Source organism: Thermobia domestica, chromosome 1 (genome assembly GCF_964235325.1).
Source record: "Thermobia domestica chromosome 1, izTheDome1.hap1.1, whole genome shotgun sequence".
Lineage (NCBI taxonomy): Eukaryota > Metazoa > Arthropoda > Insecta > Zygentoma > Lepismatidae > Thermobia > Thermobia domestica.
This window is the reverse complement of record NC_137454.1, coordinates 304398764-304419962: the sequence shown is the minus strand read 5'-3', so window position 1 is coordinate 304419962 and position 21199 is coordinate 304398764.

Sequence of the window (21199 nt, the reverse complement as noted above, 5' to 3'; positions counted from 1 at the left end):
TTCTTTTTTTAATGTTTATGTATGAATGAGTTTTAATTTACCATGGCTATTGACCATGTGAGCTATTGTAGTTTGACCTATGCATGTACGAGTGTTTTATTTTAAGGAATGAGAAAACAAAACTCAAACATACGATGCAAGTTACATTTTTAAAATGAAAATAATAATAATAATAATAATAATAATAATAATAATAATAATAATAATAATAATAATAATAATAATATAAAGTACACAAAAATATCGTATTTACTCTAAAATAAGCGCCCTATTTTATTTTTCAAAATGTAGGACTAAAATTCTTGAAGGGTGTTTACAATCGCATAATATGTTTTTAGAGAAATGGTAGAGATATCCAAGGACGTTATAATAGAGGATCTGCCCATATGTATCTTCATCCTATTAAATCGAAGAAGCCAAAAAACAACCGAGCATCGGCACGTCTGATTGGCTATTCTCGTTTCTGCCATCGTCTGATTGGCTACTCTCGTTTCCGCCATGATTGTTGGCTCAAAACATTGCGATCCTATTGGGCGGAGTGGGCAGAGTAGGGGCGGCGAAACTGTGACGTATGGCTTCAAGATTTTGTTGTAAGGGCAGATCCTCTATTTTATAAGATCCTTGGAGATATCGGTAGATGTATTTTAATTGATTTTCATAATATTGCAAACAGTAACAATGATTTGGGAATTTTCACAACATGAAATTCTGTTAATTTTTGATTTCGAAATAGTGCATGTAAGTTCAAGCATAGCATTTTTCAGAATGGATAGAGATACTTTCCCGTAACACTATCTGGAAAGATACTTCTGACAAGTCACTGGTTTTGCAGGAAATGTTGAGCCGTTAGTTCCGGTAGTTGCATATATTTTTCCTAGGGATCTTATAGGCATGGGTGCCCGAAGAAAATTTTCTACTCGGGGCCCTGGTTGCTATATGACGTTTGGTACTTTTTATTTATATTAAGAAAATCTTAAGAAATTTAGGTTGTTATAATCGTGCAGCCATATTTTCGTGAGCCAGGTGGGCCGGGCCCCACTCTGACCCTCTTCGGACGCCTATGCTTATAAAGGATATTTATATCCGCGTAATAAACGGAGTCTCATAACCGACACACTTTTTTAAGGAACGCTTATATTCGAATAAATATGGTAACATTTAAATACAAGGGTTAGAGCATAACTATTATTTTTTTTCCGTCATAACGCGGGACCCCTAAGAGACTGCGTCAGTGACAGGTATAAGTAGGAAGGAAATAGAACTAGTTATGGTAGAAACAACGCAGAGCACATTGAATAAAATTAGGTAGAAAGGGCATCAAACTGCCATAAAGACAGTTTTGTGCCACACATTTATTTGTCGAAGATTCAACAATTCATCATTATGGCAACGATTCGCTCCAGCAAGTGTTCTCCTTCCCAGGTATCTTATCAGGTGGTTACAATATACCCATATAGTTTACCACACTGACCATTTTCACACTTCCGTGACAATGTAATATCCACCTCATTTCAAATTTAAGTTCTAGATCTTTCTCTAAGGTACTATTATTGTTACTGCTCTGTAACTTAAAGTACATCCATCTTAAACCGGCTTCCATGTGATATTAAATTACTAAATACGTCATATCCGTCCTCCCACTCACAGCTAATCTTGCTCATTGCATGTCACTCGTCGTTTCGCCTCCTCAGTTGTTCATTATGTAATAGTTCGACATTTCAGCTTCCACTATAGTGATCGCACGGAGTCGTGATGCTTGATACAGATTTATCAATTTCAGTACCTAATAGAACGCGAAAGCGTGTCCCAGTCAAATCCCATCCATGAAATTTTAGAATCGTCTCTCGTGCTTTATGGAGAACTCTCTTTCGCACAGCTTTAGTAATTTGATTTGATTCCCTTGTGCTCTGATCACTATGTGAGCGCTATCGAGTTGTGAGCCCTGAACATGTGCGACAAAATCCTTATCCAAATATCCAAGTTTCAGAATCCTACGGTACTTCTGCAACTTTTTTTAATAGAGGTAGTTGGTGAGTACTGCAAATTATATGCCCGTGGCCAAATTCCCTCTCTAAAAATTATTGCGTGAGTACCTTAAAATTCTGAAACATGGATATTTCGATAGGGCATAATACTACTTCCTAAGTGAAGTCTTGACCCGACTATGGTAGGTCCCATAGTCTTGGAGCTATGATCCTTTAAATTTATTTTTTAATATTTATTTTTTTCTTCATGTTTTTGACAGCCGAAAACTCCGAAAGGAAGCATTGGTGCACCCAAGTTGGTCTATACTTTTCGTCTTATATTGGTGTCAGGAATCATTTCCCAAACGTTGTCGGTGCTGTTTTGAAATACCTTGTAGATACACGATGGAAAGGAACAAGACCGATAAACTTCGGAAGGCGATTATACAGCTAAAAACAAGGAAAAAGTTCCAATAAATATAGGTCCAACAAGGCGGCGTTTTGAAGCAGCAGCCATGCGGCTTTTCGCCTGCCTGCTTCGTCTAACGAGGGAACCTATCCAAGTGTAACTCTAACTTCGAGTCGAGACTATGGCCGTTGGATACCTTGTCCCAAAAGAACATAACACGAAAAGGGATACATCCTCGATCGCAACCGTTGCGAAGATATAAGCGTGAAAAGTTAGAAATTGAGCTCCATACTATACATTACAAAGTCAGATTCCGGGTCAGATTTTTCGGAAATGGTCGGATAAGGAAACTCAGCGAATACATATCAAATTTGTGTGGGAAGCCCAGCACCTTTTGAATGAAAAATTTGTGTCCCCGGGGCACTCGCAGGGTCTCAGGCGGGGTCCAACTCAAAATTTACAAATGGAACTTGGGGTCAAGTAGCATATTGTATGAAAGCAATTGTTAAATAAAATAAGATAGAACAAATCTCAACTCTCTACGATAACCCTGTGCAACGGGCAATTGGTCAAAATGTCAATACAACCTACATTAGAAAATCTATGGCCACGCTTCTAAATCCGTTAAGTTGCGACAATAACAAAACAGAAAAACACGTTTAAAAGTGCAAGGCATTGAAGTAAAGCAAATTGCTGCAGTCTCTCACAGAGTCGCACAACGGACCTTATCCAAGTATAAGTGTGACTTCGAATGACTAATGGACCATAGAATAACCACGACCATTGGATTTCCTGTCCTAGAAGAGAAAGGATACATTATCAATCGCAACCGTCGTCGAGGGTGAGAAGGTCAAAAGGCAACGGTATATGCTTCGCGCATCGGGACCCCAGATTCATAGATTTCATCGTGAAATTTCTATCGGAGGATTTGCTGAACGAGAAACATGATGATAAAGACGAATAGGAGTTACCTTGAAACTGTGAGGCAACTTGGAGAGGAGTGGGGTTGGAGAAAACTGGAATAATGGTGCAGAAATAAAATATGTCGGAGGATGCTTTTGAGAGAGAGACTCTGCAGCAATTAGCTTTATTTCAATACCTTGTACTTTTAAACGTGTTTTTCTGTTTTGTTATTGTCGCAACTTAACGGATTTAGAAGCGTGGCCATAGATTTTCTGATGTAGGTTGTATTGATACTTTGACCAGTTGCCCGGTTGCACAGGGTTATCGTAGAGAGTTGAGATTTGTTCTATCTTCCTTTATTTAACAATAGCTTTCATACAATATGCTACTTGACCCCAAGTTCCATTTGTAAATTTTGAGTTGGACTCCGCCTGAGACCCTGCGAGTGCCCCGGGGACACAAATTTTTCATTCAAAAGGTGCTGGGCTTCCCACACAAATTTGATATGTATTCGCTGAGTTTCCTTACCCGACCATTTCCGAAAAATCTGACCCGGAATCTGTAATGTATAATATGGAGCTCAATTTCTAACTGTTCACGCTTATATCTTCGCAACGGTTGCGATCGAGGATGTATCCCTTTTCGTGTTATGTTCTTTTGGGACAAGGTATCCAACGGCCATAGTCTCGACTCGAAGTCAGAGTTACACTTGGATAGGTTCCCTCGTAAGTACAATATCTGTGAACAAAGAGATATTGACGTCGGATCAATAGAATGTAAAGAAAGTCATGCCCCACCATAATAATGGCACAAACAGAAAAGAACAGAGCGAACTGCACAAGGTGACTCCCCAAAAGTGAGAAGGGGATTCACGAAATGAGATGCAGTAGGGGACGTGAAAATGAATAATACTTACAAGCGTAAAATGACCTGTTTATGTTTAGTGTACTACTGAATGATCGATTGGAACGTGGGAATGGGGATTCCCCATTGCAGCGTCGGGGAGCAAAGTATACGATAGAATACACCACGAACGAGGGTTTGTTGGATTGACGGTACCATTCTGTTGTTTCTGACAATGTCCAAAACATAAAAGTGGCGGAATTGAGGGAGGGTGTTGATTATTACGTTACCAATAAGTCACAAAGTGACGAAAAGGGAAGTGAACCAGTCCTTCTTGCGCTACCGTCGGTCCAACGAACTACGTCGTTCGTGCTGTATGTATTCTGTCGTATATATTGCTCTCCGACGCTGGAGTGGGGAATCCCCATTTGCACGTTCCAATCGATCATCTGGTACGCTAAAAAAAAAAAAAAAATAAAAAAATAACGAGGTCATTTTACGTTTACGTATGATTTACGTCCATATCTATCCATCCATTACTGACTGAAATCTTAAGACCTACTTTTTCTTTCTTTCTTTTTAGGAAAAGAAATGAAATATCAGAAGTGTCTATTTTATATAGCGTCAAAAATATTAAATACAATGAGTTCTCTTCGTGATAGCCCAGTTTATTGAAAACTCGCGTTGGTGGTCGACCATTTTCATTGTCTTCAGTTTATCGTTATTTCCTTTGGTTCGTCCCATTTTCACATTATATGTCGTTTGTTCCTTTCATCTCTGAGTATTTATTCTCCAAGAATAACAGCATGAACCAATCTGTGCATTGTTGCTGTTATTTCTTTTCTTCGTATATTCTTCGTTTGCTCCGGGGAAAAAATAAAGAAGAAAAAACTAAGTCAGTGAGGCACCTCACGTTTTCTTTTATCTCGGTAATAAAATTGCTTCTTGGAAGGTGTGGTGTGTTTGACGATCGTCTCAGCGTGGAAATCCATGGCTCACGAAATCTTGTAAAGATAAACTGAGTCAGGATTCGCTTAGAATGCTACGAAAAACACCACGGGGATGTTAATCTTTACGACATTTCCGATATACTCTGTCGAAGACAGTTGCATGGCACCTAAAGGCAGTGTCAGTTCGCTTGTATTATCACCTCTGTGAACTTGCTGTATAATATTGTACTTCGGAGCTGCAATGATCTCGATTCATAGCGGCACTCTTCTGCAAATGATAAATTCTGATAATGTGGGATGATAAATTCTAAGTCGACCTTGAATTTGGTTCTTGGCTACTGTACGGTATAGTATTAGCACAGTTGTGACTGGTAAATACAGAAGGATTTCGTACTACTCTTCGCAAAATTCTGCATACAGCAATGCAACACAAAAATGCAACAAAAAATAGGGTTGCCAACTCTGGAAAATAAAAAAGCGGCACCCCTCAAAATTCCCTATGATATAGGTCTAAGTGTGAAGTATCTCTATACGGACCCATCCATGGGAAGGAAAGGTACTATCGTGAACAAAAGTGCATTAGCACCTGGGTTCTGCATATCCTTAGTACATGTACAAATAAGTTTAATAGATAAATTGTGCTATAAATGAGAAACTAAAATCAGCATTGATCATTTTATTGTGTTCTCCGTATCGAAACAGATGAACAAAAGTATATTAATCTTTATGTTACAATTTTGGATTTGGAAAATGAAATTATCTTTAAATTTATACTTCAACTACAGGAAATTGCTTCAAGAAGTCCTTTTTCACTCTCAATAAATGTATAAAATTCCTTCCAAGTAAATTTCAAATTTTCCCTTAGACTTTCCCTGTCATCTCTTTAAAATTATCTAAACAGATGAACAAAATATATTAATCGTTGATAGGTGGTGAAAGGTGACAGTTTTGGATTTACAGAATGAAAGTTATTTTTTAAAATCTATACTTCGAACTATATTAAATTACTTCGAACCAGATACAAATTAAAAAAAAAAAACGGTCATAAAGGGGCTGGTAAGAAGTTTGTATTGGTCACCGGCTTTAACCAAAATAACAGCAATATTTCCGGTGAGACCGGAGAAAAACCGGCCAGTTGGCAACCTTACAAAAAAAAAAAAAATCGTAACTGCTGTTCAATTATCGCAAACTAAATCGTAAATTTTACGTTGTGTTGATACAATCTGTTACAAAATGTGCCTGTAAGTTCTGTCCTCGCTGTTGCATGATAACCCAGAACATACGGACATACATACAGAGTAAAACAAAATGAAAATAAAAATACAGAAGATATTTTTGGATTTATTGACATACTGTACACGAGACAATAACAAAATAAAACTTATTAAAAAAATCGGTTATCGGCATATTTACTTCCTATTGTTCACCAACCAACATATTCACTTATTTTTTTTACCTCCAAACTACGAGTATACCATGCGTAAGTATTAAAACGACTATGTCCGTCTGTCTGCCTGCCAACGAATATCAAAGCAAAAAGGTAAGAGAGATCGAGAAACTTTTAAAAAATATATATTCAGCGTTCCAAGAATAGGCAACTGTTAATCCAAAACACACTATTCAAAATGGAAGTGGTAGAAATTAACAATTTCCGGTTTCAATGTTGATCGCGATAGCCCAAAACGGGCAACAGATAGCGAGAAACTGTTTTTGAAAATCGATTCAGTGTCTCAAGAAAATACAATATCTTTACCCGTATCTCTCCACTAAAACCGGAAGTGGTACATATTTACTATTATTTCTGGTTTCAATATTGTTCTATACAGAGCAAAAAGGGATTAAAAAATGGCGTCAACGACTTTTTGGAATCGCTTCAGAATCTTAAGAATACGTTTTACCTCATCCGTAACTCTCTATTCAAATCGCCAGTTGTAGAAGGAAAATGGACAAGAATGCAAAACAAGGTTTCCTTATTGGATATAATGGAGATGAAGCATATTGTATTTGGATCAAAAATGAAAGGACAGTTGTAATACCTAAAGATGTTATTTTGAAAGAGAACACAAATGAAGAAACTTCAAAAGAAGTCCACCTTCGAAGAAACAGCAACTCAGAATGAAGATACTGTAGAAGAAAGATCAGAATCTTCGTTTCAGGACGAAGAAATTGGTATTAAAGATGAGATCAATTTGCAGTTACGATCCAGGTCAGGTAATGAAAAAGAACTCATTAGTCAAGGAAGAGCACTTAGAGATCGTTCAAACTAACAGAAGCCAGGAAAATATGATTATTTTGTGGTGTCATTGGAAGAGATTGTCAGTGAAATAGACTATCCCAGTTCCTATGATGAAACTGTTAGAAGTAAAGAGAGTTTTGAATGGAAGAAAGCGATGGATAATGAGATGGAATCATTACAGGAGAATGAGACATGGGAATTATGTAACTTATCAGAAGGAAAGAAAGCAATTCCTTGTAAATAGGTTTATAAAGTGAAAACAAAATCAGATGGTAGAATTGAAAAATACAAAGCCAGATTAGGTGCGAAGGGATTTAGTCAGAAGCAGAACGTTAATTATAAACAGACGTTCAGTCCAGCTGCGAAACTTGGAACCATAAGAGCAACGTTAAGTGTAGCAGCCAATGAAGGTTTGCATTTATTGCAATTTGACGTGTCAACAGCCTTTTTATATGGAAAACCTGGAGGAGTAGTTATGTATGGAAGAGCCAGAAGGGTCTGAAGATCGATCAGAGAAAGTATGTAGGTCAAAAAGAAGTTTATACGGATTGAAGCAAGCACCTCGTTATTGGAGTAGACGCTTTGGTGATTTTTGCTCAATCAAGACTTTAAGAAGAGTAAAGCAGATCCATGCATTTTTATCAGGGAAAGAAAAGAAGATAAGATACTCATCGCTTTGTACGTACGTTGATGATGGATTAATCGCGTTCAACAACAAGAAAGAGGTTGAATTCTTGACAGAACTGAAGAGAGAATTTAAGATAACTGTACAGGAAGCGAAACATTTCTTAGGATATAGAGAGCTATAACAATGGTAACATCAAAATACATCAAAAGTCATACACAAGGAAACTACTACAAAAGTTTCATTTTGACTTTTGACACATTTTGTAGAACTGTGTCTACTCCAATTCTGAGAATGAGGAGATCAGATCAAACTCAAACGGAAAACAAGACATACCCTTATCGTCAAGCAGTAGGTTGTTTAATGTATTTGATGTTAGGTACAAGGCCTGACATAGCCTATAGTGTAAGTGTATTGTCAAGAACTTTAGAACATCCTCCAGAGACAGTATAAGACTGCGACGTGTGTTTAGGTATTTAGCAGGAACTGTTGGCCTAGGAATTGTTTATTTGTACAATACAAACACAGGAATCTTAGAATACTACAGTGATGCTGATTTTGCTGGATGTGAAAAGACAGGAGAATCAACCACTGGTGTATTTGTAATATATTCAGGTGGAATTATTAGTTGGATAAGTCAACGACAAAATATGGTGACATCCATTACTATGGCAGAGCTAGTTGCAGCTACCGAGGCAGAAAAGGTTATGTGGTTTAAACGCCTCTTTCAAGAAATCACACACTTACTGCAGATACCAGTAATACAAGTAGATAACAGCACAGCAGTGAAACTTTCTGAAAACCCTAAATTTCACAGGAGAACTAAGGATATTCAGACGAAACAGTTATTTACAACAGAGAAGGTTACACTAGAAGAACTAAGGGGTAAAGCAAATTTCTACAGAGAAACAACTAGCCGATTTACTAACGAAAATGCTTATGGAGAATCGGTTAGTATGTCTTTATAAGAAGATAGGGCTAGTGGACTAAGCAATCATGAGATGGTGTACATAGTTCTATACAGTTATCGGGTTTGTTTGTATTTAGCTAGTACCTTTTCACAGAAAACTTGTCAACAAGGGAAAGTTACACATATTGAAAAAAGGAGTATAATTGTGTTCACAAGCTTTCATGTGTTTCCGGTGAGTTTCGGGAGTCTTCGGTTCTGACACGACCCGATCTCGTTCGTGTTATCTCGTAGAGTTGAACAAAAGGCGCCATTTGCAATTATGAAGTTCAGAACTATTAATGTGTGTGCCTTCAAGAAAACGAGGACTTATGTTAGAAGAGAAGAATCGGGTGGAATCGGTAGAATTGTATATGAGAGTACAAATCAAGCCTGTTCACAGGACTGCAACTGTTTAAAATAAGTCACGTGTGAGTGAACTCAAGAAGATAGAAGATCGCTACAAACCACTACATTGGTGCAGTTTTTACAGTCACATGTCCAGCACTTGCAATATGAGCAAGGTAAGAAACTGTTTTTCCTAATCATGATTAGAACATTATGTTGGTACCTATAGGCGCGTTCTTTAACACTGCGGATACTCTGCTAGTTCAAGATAGGAAGCGTTAAACAGCCGTGAATGAACAAGTGCCTTAAGTCTACGTAGTTAAAGTTGACAGGTTAACTCGGAACTACAGTGACTCATTTCCAAGAGAATGTTCCATCTCTGACCGTACTCCCGTATTATAACTGAAAATTAGAGCTACTATAACTAGTTTCAGAATTGAGTTCACGTAAGTAAGAAGTCTACCGTATTCTAACTAACTTTATTTTTTATATATATATATAGGAAGATGTTATTTGTAAAGTTCCTTGTTGCAAGTTGAATATTCCTTCCCATGAGTCGAGACGTTTGTAAATTTTATTGTTACAATTTAATATTTCTTCCCATAGAACGTTATCCATACTCTAACATTAACTTTTAAACCATATGTACCCTGATCGAGAATCTCAGGTACATATGGTTAGCCATTTAGTTGTGATTGAGTTTATATATGTAATATACCTTTCCAACCTCTTTTGTAATAATGTTCGTATTCAGTTGAAATACATGTTTCATTTTTAAAAAATACTGCATTCAAGGTTAAATATACCGGTTTTAATGTTTTAATTAAAGAATGCCCTATTCAAGATTGAAGGAAGTGTTTCATTAAAGAATGACCTATTTAAAGTTAAAACAGTGGTGCCCACCCCCCCTCATGTCCATGACGCACCCCCCCTCAATTGTCTATCCGTAGGTGTTCTTCCATGAAAAAAAATCTTTTCGATTAATTTTTACACACCCTCAAACATATTTATATAGATTTTTACCCCCCCCCCCCCAAATATTTCAATGACGCAGTATGCGTCATAGCCCCCCCTTGTGGGCACCCCTGGTTAAAATATGTGTTTCAGTTAATGAATGAGTGTACCCAAGATGTATCTTGGTATTTTGAAGAAAATGTTTTGGTTATTCCATCCAATTGTGTTCTGAGAACACATTTTGAGGAAGTAATATCACATACTGTGTAGCATTATTATACGTTTCCTGATGTCACTGCTAAAGTCAGTTGTTGCAGATTGCAAAGTTACCCAAGGTTTTCAGTTTAGTATTCTTTTGTTACAACATCTATTTATATACCATTCATCAGTTGTAGCATCGTCTTCACGTTTCACAACACCTTCGTGCACTCTCTCAAATGTAATTTCTTTACAATGTCCTATTAAGTTTCTTTTCCTCGTTTTATTATCTCTAGTATAGTCCTTTCTTCCCCTACTAGTCGTAGTACTTTTTCATGGGTTTTTACGTTCGTCTCACCCATTTTTCACGTTCTCCACCCAATTTTCTTCATTTTCACCTGAACGAACTTGAGTAACTATACTCCCTAAAATAGAAACAGGCGAGCAAAGTACACTTCATGTTCTTCATAGTGAACCTGCTCCTCTCATGTGAGGATATAACACTGTAAACTCTATTACTGGCATTGCGTGCTGGCTGTGAGAAGTTCTGTGCATATATTAACGGATTCTTCAATGCTTTCGTCAAGAGGTGACAAGCATGTGACATGTTTAGACGAATTTCTGTAGACATTGTAGTATTTCGAGCTGAAAAGTTGTTTATTGATTAATCAGAGTAAATTAAAAATTGTGCTAGATTAATAAAGATATTATGACGATTATACCTAGTTAAAGATTATGCATGTTGTAATAAAAATATCAGGGTCAAAATGTTTTTTCTTCTTTGAAAAAATCAGGACAATATTTTGTGTTCCCAAAACGGGACAATCCCTGGGACGTATGTCCAGCTTAGTGATAGATAACTAATTCCTCTTTCACGGATGATGCAGGACATACGTAATGATGAGCAGTGTTTCTGAGGGTAATTATTGGAACGCAGTTTTCTTTTTGTATGCGATTCGTTTGCTGAGAAGCTAGGGTTTGCTTAATATATTCTCGAGGTTTACATTTCCAATTTCTTGTACATTTACCCTACATACCCTGTATTTTTAGTTACGAACAGGCACGAAGTTAGGATATAGAGATTGATAATAAATATAAAACTCATTTGTTAATAATCTAATCTTTACTTTAGAATTTTCGTGTGTTGCATTTCTGTAGACAAGCTTTTTAAGAAGCATTGTAATATTAATTCAGCAGTATTTTTTTCTAAAATAATATTCCTTTTATTGTATATAAGTAACTCAAGCACAAAAGTAATTATCAGTACATCAACAAATATTCCTTGTGCGGTAATTAAAGATAAACATAATCACCTGTTTCCTGCATATAGTCGTTTCTGCTGTAAAAGTATAATTATGTAGAAGTGCACTGTGCGTTAATATAGAGAATATTTAACGAGCGCTTAAGCGTCTTTATGTATTTATTCTTTAGTGCACTCATAAACTAACTCTGTTCCAACAAAATTTCCAGGGTGGTGAGACAAGAACACACAATTTTGAGAGTTCAAAAGAGTGAAAAAAAAAAAAAAAAAAACGCGAACTACCTGTGGTTAGTTTTCTGATGGTTAAAATTAATGCGGTACATGGGTTTTACAAGACTGGATGATGTTAGGGAGAACAAGGGCAAATGAGACCAAAGAAGGGACGGGGGTTGAAATGGGAAGAGAGATACACTCTCTAGCTAAAGAGAAAGAGGGCATGATACTCCACCCCTGCCTCTGCATGTTTGTGAGGATAAAAGCAAGGGAAACTATCTTTAAATAAAAAAAGAAAAAGAAAATACAGCTAACAGGAAGAGGAAATAGTATTTGACAAGGACGTGAGAGGGTTAACCTCTAATTAGGAACAGGCTGTCTATCCATGTAGCGGAGCAAATGGAAATAGTCCTTTTTTACGCCCTGGTACCGAAACCGCTCAGCACACAAGAAGATATCTGCACTATTATATTTCTTAACGTGCTTTTTGTCTAAGCCTTCTCTGTCTTGGTTGCGTATGTCAACATTTATACTGTATATATATATATATATATATATATATATATATATATATATATATATATATATATATATATATATATATATATATATACCTTTTACATCTGTCAATGGTGAATACGGCGGCAATTTTGAAAGTAATGTAATTAGTGATTGAAGTTCGGTTCATTTTCCAAAATCGACTCTTTTCAAATCATTTGAGACAAGGTTGTTCTTTGGATGGAATCCTTTTGTTCCACTGATTGAATACATGCGAATCTCCAATTTAAATCCATTCTTGACGCAAATTGTATCCGTTTATCTATGGAATAGTTATGGGGACAGAGTATTAAAGCGAAAGGAGGGTATTGAACGAGAATGATTTATATATATCAGACAAGTACAGGCTATTTCTTATCTGTCATATATGTGAAGTCCATTAGCATTTTTCTCCTGTATCTATCTCAATTCATGCAACTCGTCTTAAGTCTTGAACTATATTGACTTCGTTCATCTTTGGCTCTGTCGAAGTCAATTTCTAATCTCTTAATTCCAATGACGCATTTGTTCTTCTGGAACTATTTACCACTAATTGTGTATGTGTGTGTATCAGGGGCGTCATTTAGGGAGGGCAAGAGGGGGCAATTGCCCCCCCCCAAGAGTTTCAAGAATATATATACTTTAATCGATTGTCTACTAATATACTAGTACAAAACCGAAAAGTCTTATGTCTGTGGTGCTTTTGCCCCCCTCAAGCGAAGTCTGAAATGACGCTCCTGGTGTGTGTATGTTTTAAATACACTTAAAGATTGAAAGGATACATACATAAATTACAAATTTTGACTTGTGTAAATTACTATTTAAAAAATTCTAACCAATTTCAAGTATGTACTACATTCAAACAAATATGTTCAAAATGTTCCAAGATTACTTTCGTTAAAAAGTGTTCGACTTTGACGTAATATGTTCTACATTTTCTTTAAGGTTTTCCGATCATTCCCTCTACAGGGAATTAAAATCAGTAAAGAATAAAGTATTTGATTTACCTTCCAGAGCAACCCCGCTCCGATTTCTTTTGGAGTTCAATGATAAATTTTCAAAAATTCATTTAGGTTTATTACACCATATATAATACACATTTTCTTTGATTTTTCCGTAATCCCCAGTGCTTGGGATTAAAATTAGTCAAGATTGAGCGGTGAACTAACTCCCTCGTGTGGTATAGATTACCCTTCTCCCAATTTAAAAAATACGTTCTTCGATACTTTCTGTTAAAATTAGTGGTATGTTATAGCTACATTTTCTTTTAAGGTTTCCCGTCAGCGTTCAGGCAGAAGTCACTAACTCCAATGGAGTTAGGTACTACTTCCACTACGATAACGATACACAAGGTGAAACGAACGACGTTCTAACATTGTCAGGCTAGATGTAGCAGAAGAAATTGTGATCTTAAGTGTGAATATCCTTAGCATAACAATGACATCTCCTACATCTAGCCTCATAATACGCATCAGAACGTCGTATATTTCACCTTATATATTGTCCTTGTACTGGAAGAACTACCTAACTCCATTCGTATGTTTTTGGAGTTTACTTCTGCCTGAACGCCGAGGATTATGTTCTATGACAACTTTCGTAAAAATTACTTGATTTGAATACAATGTGATGTGTTTATTGAAGTATTCACATAATTCAAATTCTTACAGTTGAAGGTAATCAATTATCAGGACTCGCTTAACCTCTTCCCTCTGAAGATTTAAATTAAAAAAAAAATCTATGATAACTTTCGTAGAATATACAATTTTGTCGAATATATAGTCCATTTTTTCTGTGAATTACCAATCCTCTTAATTGCCTGCAGTTGAAATGGGGTCAATAATCAGAGCGCGTTTTCTCAATTTTTTTTTTATATATTTTCCTGAATAGCTATTTATTAATCACACTTAGGTTTATTACAGAATATTATGTGTTTTGTCGGAATTCAGAGACTTATCCTATAGTTTGGGGTTGAAATTTGAGGGGAAGGGTCGCTCGCTTCAACAATGGCACTGCATCATTAGTCCTTTTTTTAAAAAAAAAAAAAAAAAAAAGTTATACGTATTGGTTTAAAACAGAGGCGTCATTTCACACTGCTTGAAGGGGACAAGAGTGCCACCGACCTAAGACTTTCACGTTTTGTATTAGTATATTAGTAGACAATCGATTAAAGTATATGTATTCGTCAAACTCTTAGGGGGCAATTGCCCCCTCCTGCCCCCCTAAATGACGCCCTTGGTTGAAAAGATACTGGATTTCAAACAAAACTATCAGACATAAAATTATTTCGCCGATATTTCCTACACTTGATTTCACGTGTCTGACATACTAAATCTGTACGTAACTATTTTTCAGGATGGTTAATATAGGGTGGTCAAATTTAGAAAATAATAAAGACGGGACACCCGGAAAACTGATATAATTTGGCATCCACCTATTATCAAGTTACTGAAAGGTGGACTCTGACAGAAAGCTGCACATGTTGTAAGCAAAACGAGAGGGAGGATTGCTCGCCAATCACAGCAGTATTCTTCCACGCTGTTTCTAGGCAACGAAGGTCACTGACAGCGCTGTTGCCGATAGTTGAGACGACTTGTTAAACTTCTTAAGTTTGTCGCCAGAGCTGCTGTCTCTGTTGCTGAGCCTCTGGCAACAGCGTGGAGCGTGCTCTACCCAACTATCAGAAGCCACCTTTCCTTGCGCACACAGTAGGTATAGTCACTACTTATGTATGTGAGGAAAAAATCTCTAGCTTTGTAGGAGTCCGTACAAGAAATTACAAGTATACTACGAACTGCAAGCCAAAACCGGATACTATTTTTTTTTAAAGGAGAACGTAATGTTAAAAACAGGATGTCTTGCCACCCTACATTAATGTGTAACTACATATGTATATGATCAAACGTTAAATATTTAGGCTCACTACGGATTGAATCAGATTTGGTTTTCATTGGTGATTAGCCAAAAAAGGAAAATAGAATTCGCCATAGCTATTAGCAATATTCTGTATTACTATAGTTAAGTTATGCAATATATATATATATATATATATATATATATATATATATATATATATATATATATACATGGTGTCTCAAAAGTCCCCTGATATAGGGTAATTGTTGCTTTTAGAGCTACAACAAAATGTAAGAAGAAAAACCATCGCCAAATATGATGTTTTCAATCTAAAGTGAAGGATTTTTTTTTTTTTTTTAATCGGACGATCCGTTTGGACTGTACACTCTTTATGCGCCCAATAGTCCATTAAATGAAAATGCAACGTTGCCATTTACTTAGACCCACAACATATGTGAATGAAGTTAATGTTTGAAGTGGGGGCTGGCTATCGACATGTTAGCGTAAAAGACAGTAAATTAATTGTTATGTTGTGGGTCCAGGTAAATTCCAAAGTTTCATTTAACATTGGGCGCATAAAGTTTACAGCCTAAACGGCTCGTCCGATTTAAAACATTCCTCACTTTAGATTGAAAAAATCATATTTGGATATGCTTTTTCATCTTAATTTTGTTGTAACTCTGATAATGACTGTTACCCTATGTCAGGGGACTTTTGAGACACCTTGTATATGAAGCTAAATGCTGAAAATTTGTTCGCCTTTTATATAAGTCCCACCGTTGGCTTGGTTGGCATATTTCTACGTAATTGGGAACAGACGGTAAGGATGCTATTCAATGTTTCGCCGAGTAATTGGCACAGATTAAGAATAGGTGTACCAATACAAAATCATTAAATACATTATGCCTTTTCGATAAAATGTACACTCAGTATCTTCGATTATGATATTTTATAAGCGATATTGCATTCTTCGGTGGAAGTTCTACAAGAGGACATAATATACGTAGCTATGAGTACAGTGTTTTTGGGAGGAACATTTCAAAAGGCGGTAGGCTATTTAGAATTTTTCCTGCGCTGTTTTCTTCAACTTCCAGTAACAAATAAAGTTGAATCGAAATATAGCATATATATATTTCACTCACATTCTCCTCCCCTGGTTTGGTTTTTGAAAGCTCCTGGAGAGAGGTCTGAATTCAACATTGGCAGGACCTAAGACGCCTACTGGGAAATCAGGGCCTGAGCGGAGCCTAAAGTCTGCAGATTTAGAGAAAGCTTTGGCCGACATGAGCTTCCTTTATACACATGGTAAGATAAATGCTAGTGTAACAGAAGCGGGATATACGTATATACCGGTACATGCGCAAGAGAACTTGACGGAACACCCTTCCTTTTCTCATATTCTTGTTTCGTCTTGTCTTATCCCCTGTTGTCTACCTGCATGCTATCTTCCTTTTCAAACAGATTCTGAATGAAACTTCCGTCAGGCGAAACTATACGATTCTTTTCTCTGCTTTTGAACAGATCTTCTTTCTAGAATTCTTTTCTTTTTATCTTCACACTTCTATTCTCAGCGCATCCTCTTTTATGTTACGGTAACTCTATTCAAAAAGAAGAAGAAGAAGAATCTGTTTTCTGAAGCAGAAAATGTGATTTCAATGTGTCATGAAAAGAAAAAAGAGCAAAGAATAAAATAAAAGGGTAACGAAACTACTATACAATTCAATATCTACTACCGGTTTTGTTTGTGCAGTATATATGTACATGTGTGTATCTGAAGTGATTTATCATTCTTTATAACTCGATTATAACAGTAACAGAAATCAGTATTAAACCTTCACAAGTTGTGGCACGTTTTTAAGCTAAGAATTAAGAAAATGTTTATACATACTGTACTGAGAGGGGGTGGACCAATCATAAATGTTGTTGTAGTAGTTACAAATGATAGGTTTGTAGAACGGACAACAATGTCACAATATTGCCGTTTGTAACACATGTTTAGGAGTGTTTGTCAACCGAAGTGATGGGAACACAACATAACACTAACGATGTGGCAGCAAGGCAACACGTGCTTCTCCAAATGTCAATCCGTTTCTTATTTTGATCAGAATATAATCATTCCTGGATTTATTGTTTTCATTCAAGTGTAGATCTCTAAGTGGAATAAAATGCTCAGGTGCACATGTATTTTCAATCAGAAGTATCTACCTGCCTCAATAATGAAACAGTTCACGGGAAACATTTCTCAATACATTTGGCAGCCTTTTGTCGGATTTCGAAGGGGTTGGAGGGGGAGGCGAGAGTCCGTTGTAGGACCCTGATGTCATTTATTTTGAAACACAGAAGAGACCAATTTCTTCACTTCATATTAACTCGCCTGTGAATTGTCTGTGGAACGATGGTTTTAGCGAACCTGGCGGGATTCCAACGCGGAATAGAAGCACATCACAGCGCGGATGATTGCAGCTAAGCAAAATGGAAGGAGATGGGAGAGGAGAGGAAGACGGGTTAGATTGTAGAAAGCAAAGCAGCCTCGGCTCAGCAGCTTACAATTTTGCGTTTCATGTTTCTCTATTAATCAAATGTGCTGCTGGAGGCTGACTTCTGTGTGGTTCCGACAGCGAAAGCCTAAAGACTGCAGTGTTGCAAAGTAACCTGATTTTCTAACTGCAAAAATTCCCCCTCTCCTCTCTCCAATCTATCTTAATTTATTACACAATTATTCAAAGCTAAGATTCAACTCGCATGAAAATCAAGTTAAATAGCGTATCCTTCACATAAATAACACTAATAACTGTAATAAAGAAATAAACTGTATAATATCATATTACCTATTCCTATATTGCCTACAGATATTGAATAATTTTGCATTCAAGAGTGTAAGTTAAATATTCCATATAGAATATCCGAATAGAAGAGTTACTATAGTATCAAGAACATAGAATATCTGCAGACTATCAAACAACGGATTATTCTTGGCCATTGCAGATAAGGTGACCATATCGACAGCTAAAATCTGGACATCTTTAAAAAAAACTACAAAATAAAATATAAGAAACAAAATAATGTTTATTATGTAGTTGGTAACATAAAACAGTTGATTGGAGTTTAGCCTTCCTTTTCAGAACCGAAGCTATATGAGACGTCGACCCACAGTTCAAATTTCAGAGCTCTCCTAGTATAGATCGAAACCGGGATCCACAAATGAAGTAGTGTTACATAATGAAAGTATAAATAAATTACAATAAAACTCAATAATGATATTTTGTACTAAAAAATCTCTATTAAATACTACTACCCTATCATTAGTTATTAATATTGATTTCCTTATGTTGATTAGGTAAGAGTGCACTTTGTGCAGAACATTCATAGGAACCGATACAATAAATAGCAGTACGAGCAATTACACTTTATTAATTTTAACAAAATGGGTCCAAACTTTCTTAACCCTAAGCTAACCCGATCCTACCCTATTTATTCCTACCTTGCGTCATGTCAACAATGTGACAAAATCAGCTGTTGCCGTTGATTATTCCAAGCATATTTACTTGAAGTCTCTTTTCCATACAGACTGAGAAAAATCCGTTATCCGGACAGCAGTATATTACACAAATATACAGAATTGATGTGTGCACTACGTAAATCTGTACGGGGCATGTTATCCATGTGCTACATACGTATTGCCTTTTCCCCGCTTAGATGTTACATACATCATGCCCTGCAGGATGTCTCACACCTGACAGTTTTCTGTATATTACATACGTCAGCTATATGTTATATACGTCCATGTGTATGTGTGATCCTCCTTTCTTTCATACGTATAGATGGAACACTTACACGGAAAGTATTATAAAACTCAGTTATACGTTTTCTACAGAATATTACAATAGGTATATGTTAAGCCTAAAAACTACATGATTTACGCATCTAACCTACGTTTTACGTACACCAGATAAGTTTTTTTCTTTATGCAATAAGGCAGGTTTAGGTCCCTACTAACTAAACAACTATGAAAGTTACTAGAGCTATTATTTCTACTTTTTGAAGTTGAACCAGGTGAGCAAAAATACTCTTAATTCTCTTAGTAATGAACTTATTTCTCACACCTGCCCGCTGTGAAGACAACCCTGAAAACTTTATGTTGACATTATGTGCTGGCATTGAGAAGTCCTGTGCATATATTAAGGGATTCTCTAGTACTTCTATCAAGAAGTTTTAAAGCATCTGACATATCAAGACGAATATCTGTACCCACTGTAGTACTTCAATCTGGAATGTGCTTTACTAATCAGTCTAAATTAATTGTTGTGGTAAAGTAAACAATTAAGATTGTATTAATACACATGTTCTGATGAAAAAATCAGGACAAAATGTTCTAGTAACGTTAATTTCTTTTTTTTTAAAAAAATCGGGACAGTATTTAGCGTTCTCAAAATGGGATTATACCGATTAATCGGGACGTATGGTAACTAATTGTAAAGCCATGTGCACGTGTATAGGCCCTATCGTCTTTTCCGAAGTTACCTTTCTTATTCTTTTAGCTATGCTAATGTTGTGAAGTTATCGAAAACAAATCATTATAGGAGGAAATAGACAACTTAAAAACTTTTATTTTGTTACAACCGGAATGTGATTTCAACACTTTCGTAATCTGAAAACACCAGTGATGTAATGGGACGTATATGAAGGCGTACGGTGTAAGTCCAACTACAAATTTTTATATATGCGGTTTTTTAAACAAAAAAATGCATTAATACAACAAAAGCCACTTCAAAATTTCATTTCAGGAACTAGATTCTTGGGCTTAAAATAAACGAAAACGAAGATTGGTTGAACCATATACGTACTATCAACAACGCAAAAAATAAATAGTAAATTATATGCTCTTAGAATTTTAAAAGAAAGTTTAAATATTTTATACTGGTCTATTACAGCCGAAAGGCTTCTGGAGGTTTCAATAATAACGTAACAGCATAATCATTTTCAGAAAATAAAAAGAAGCTATGTATATAATCGTGCATAAACCGCACATATTCATGTAAACAATTATTCAAAAAATAGAATACTCACAGTTTCATCAGCGTGCATCCTAAAAATGGCTGCATTCATCAAGAGGAATAAATATATACATATATTTACAGCCGCGGATCCAGGATATGATCAAGGGAGGGGCTAAACCATAGTTTGCCGCTTTATCCGTTGTAAGAAAGTAGGATTGAAGCCCATTTTATCCAATGTATACCTGAGAGTCAAGGGAGGGCTATAGTCTCTATAGCCCTCCCCTTGGATCCGCGCCTACACTTTTAGCGTATAAAATTCGATTGCATGGGTTTGGTTAGATTTGAGATTAGCATCTCTTGAGCAACGAAGCCATGACCAACTTAGACCTACAACTTAACGTAGGATTTGAGCCATAGGATATCACATCGAGATCGAACCTGGGTCTCTCGTACCGAATGCAGGTGTACTAACCATGTAGCAACAACAGAGTTCCCTTCAATATTTCTTTGTAACGTCGAATTATTATTATTTTCCCAGCGAATATAGTATTCATTATGCATATACTTACTCTCTTCCTCCCCCCCTCTCTCTCTGAGATAAATGAGAAAGGAAGGGAGAGACGTATATACAACATTAAAACTTTATTACCGATATGCACATTGTTTTTGGTTTTATTTGCAGTTGCACAGTTTTAGCATATTTTCAGCTTTAGTCTGCAGAAAGAAAGGTAAATAGTGCATAATGTTTACTGCCAACGTGGCTGTTTTGCTGGCAACAAATTATTTCCGCTCATAATGCCTTTCATATGTCACCCGCAAATGGTACTGTCATTCCCAGGTTTGGATCTGTTCTGGAGCTGATTTCCTGAATCGCTATGTTTCCTTCCCTCTCTATATATTTGATTCTCTTACTTTCTATTCTGAAATTTTATTTTTATTACTATACTATTAATAGTGGATAA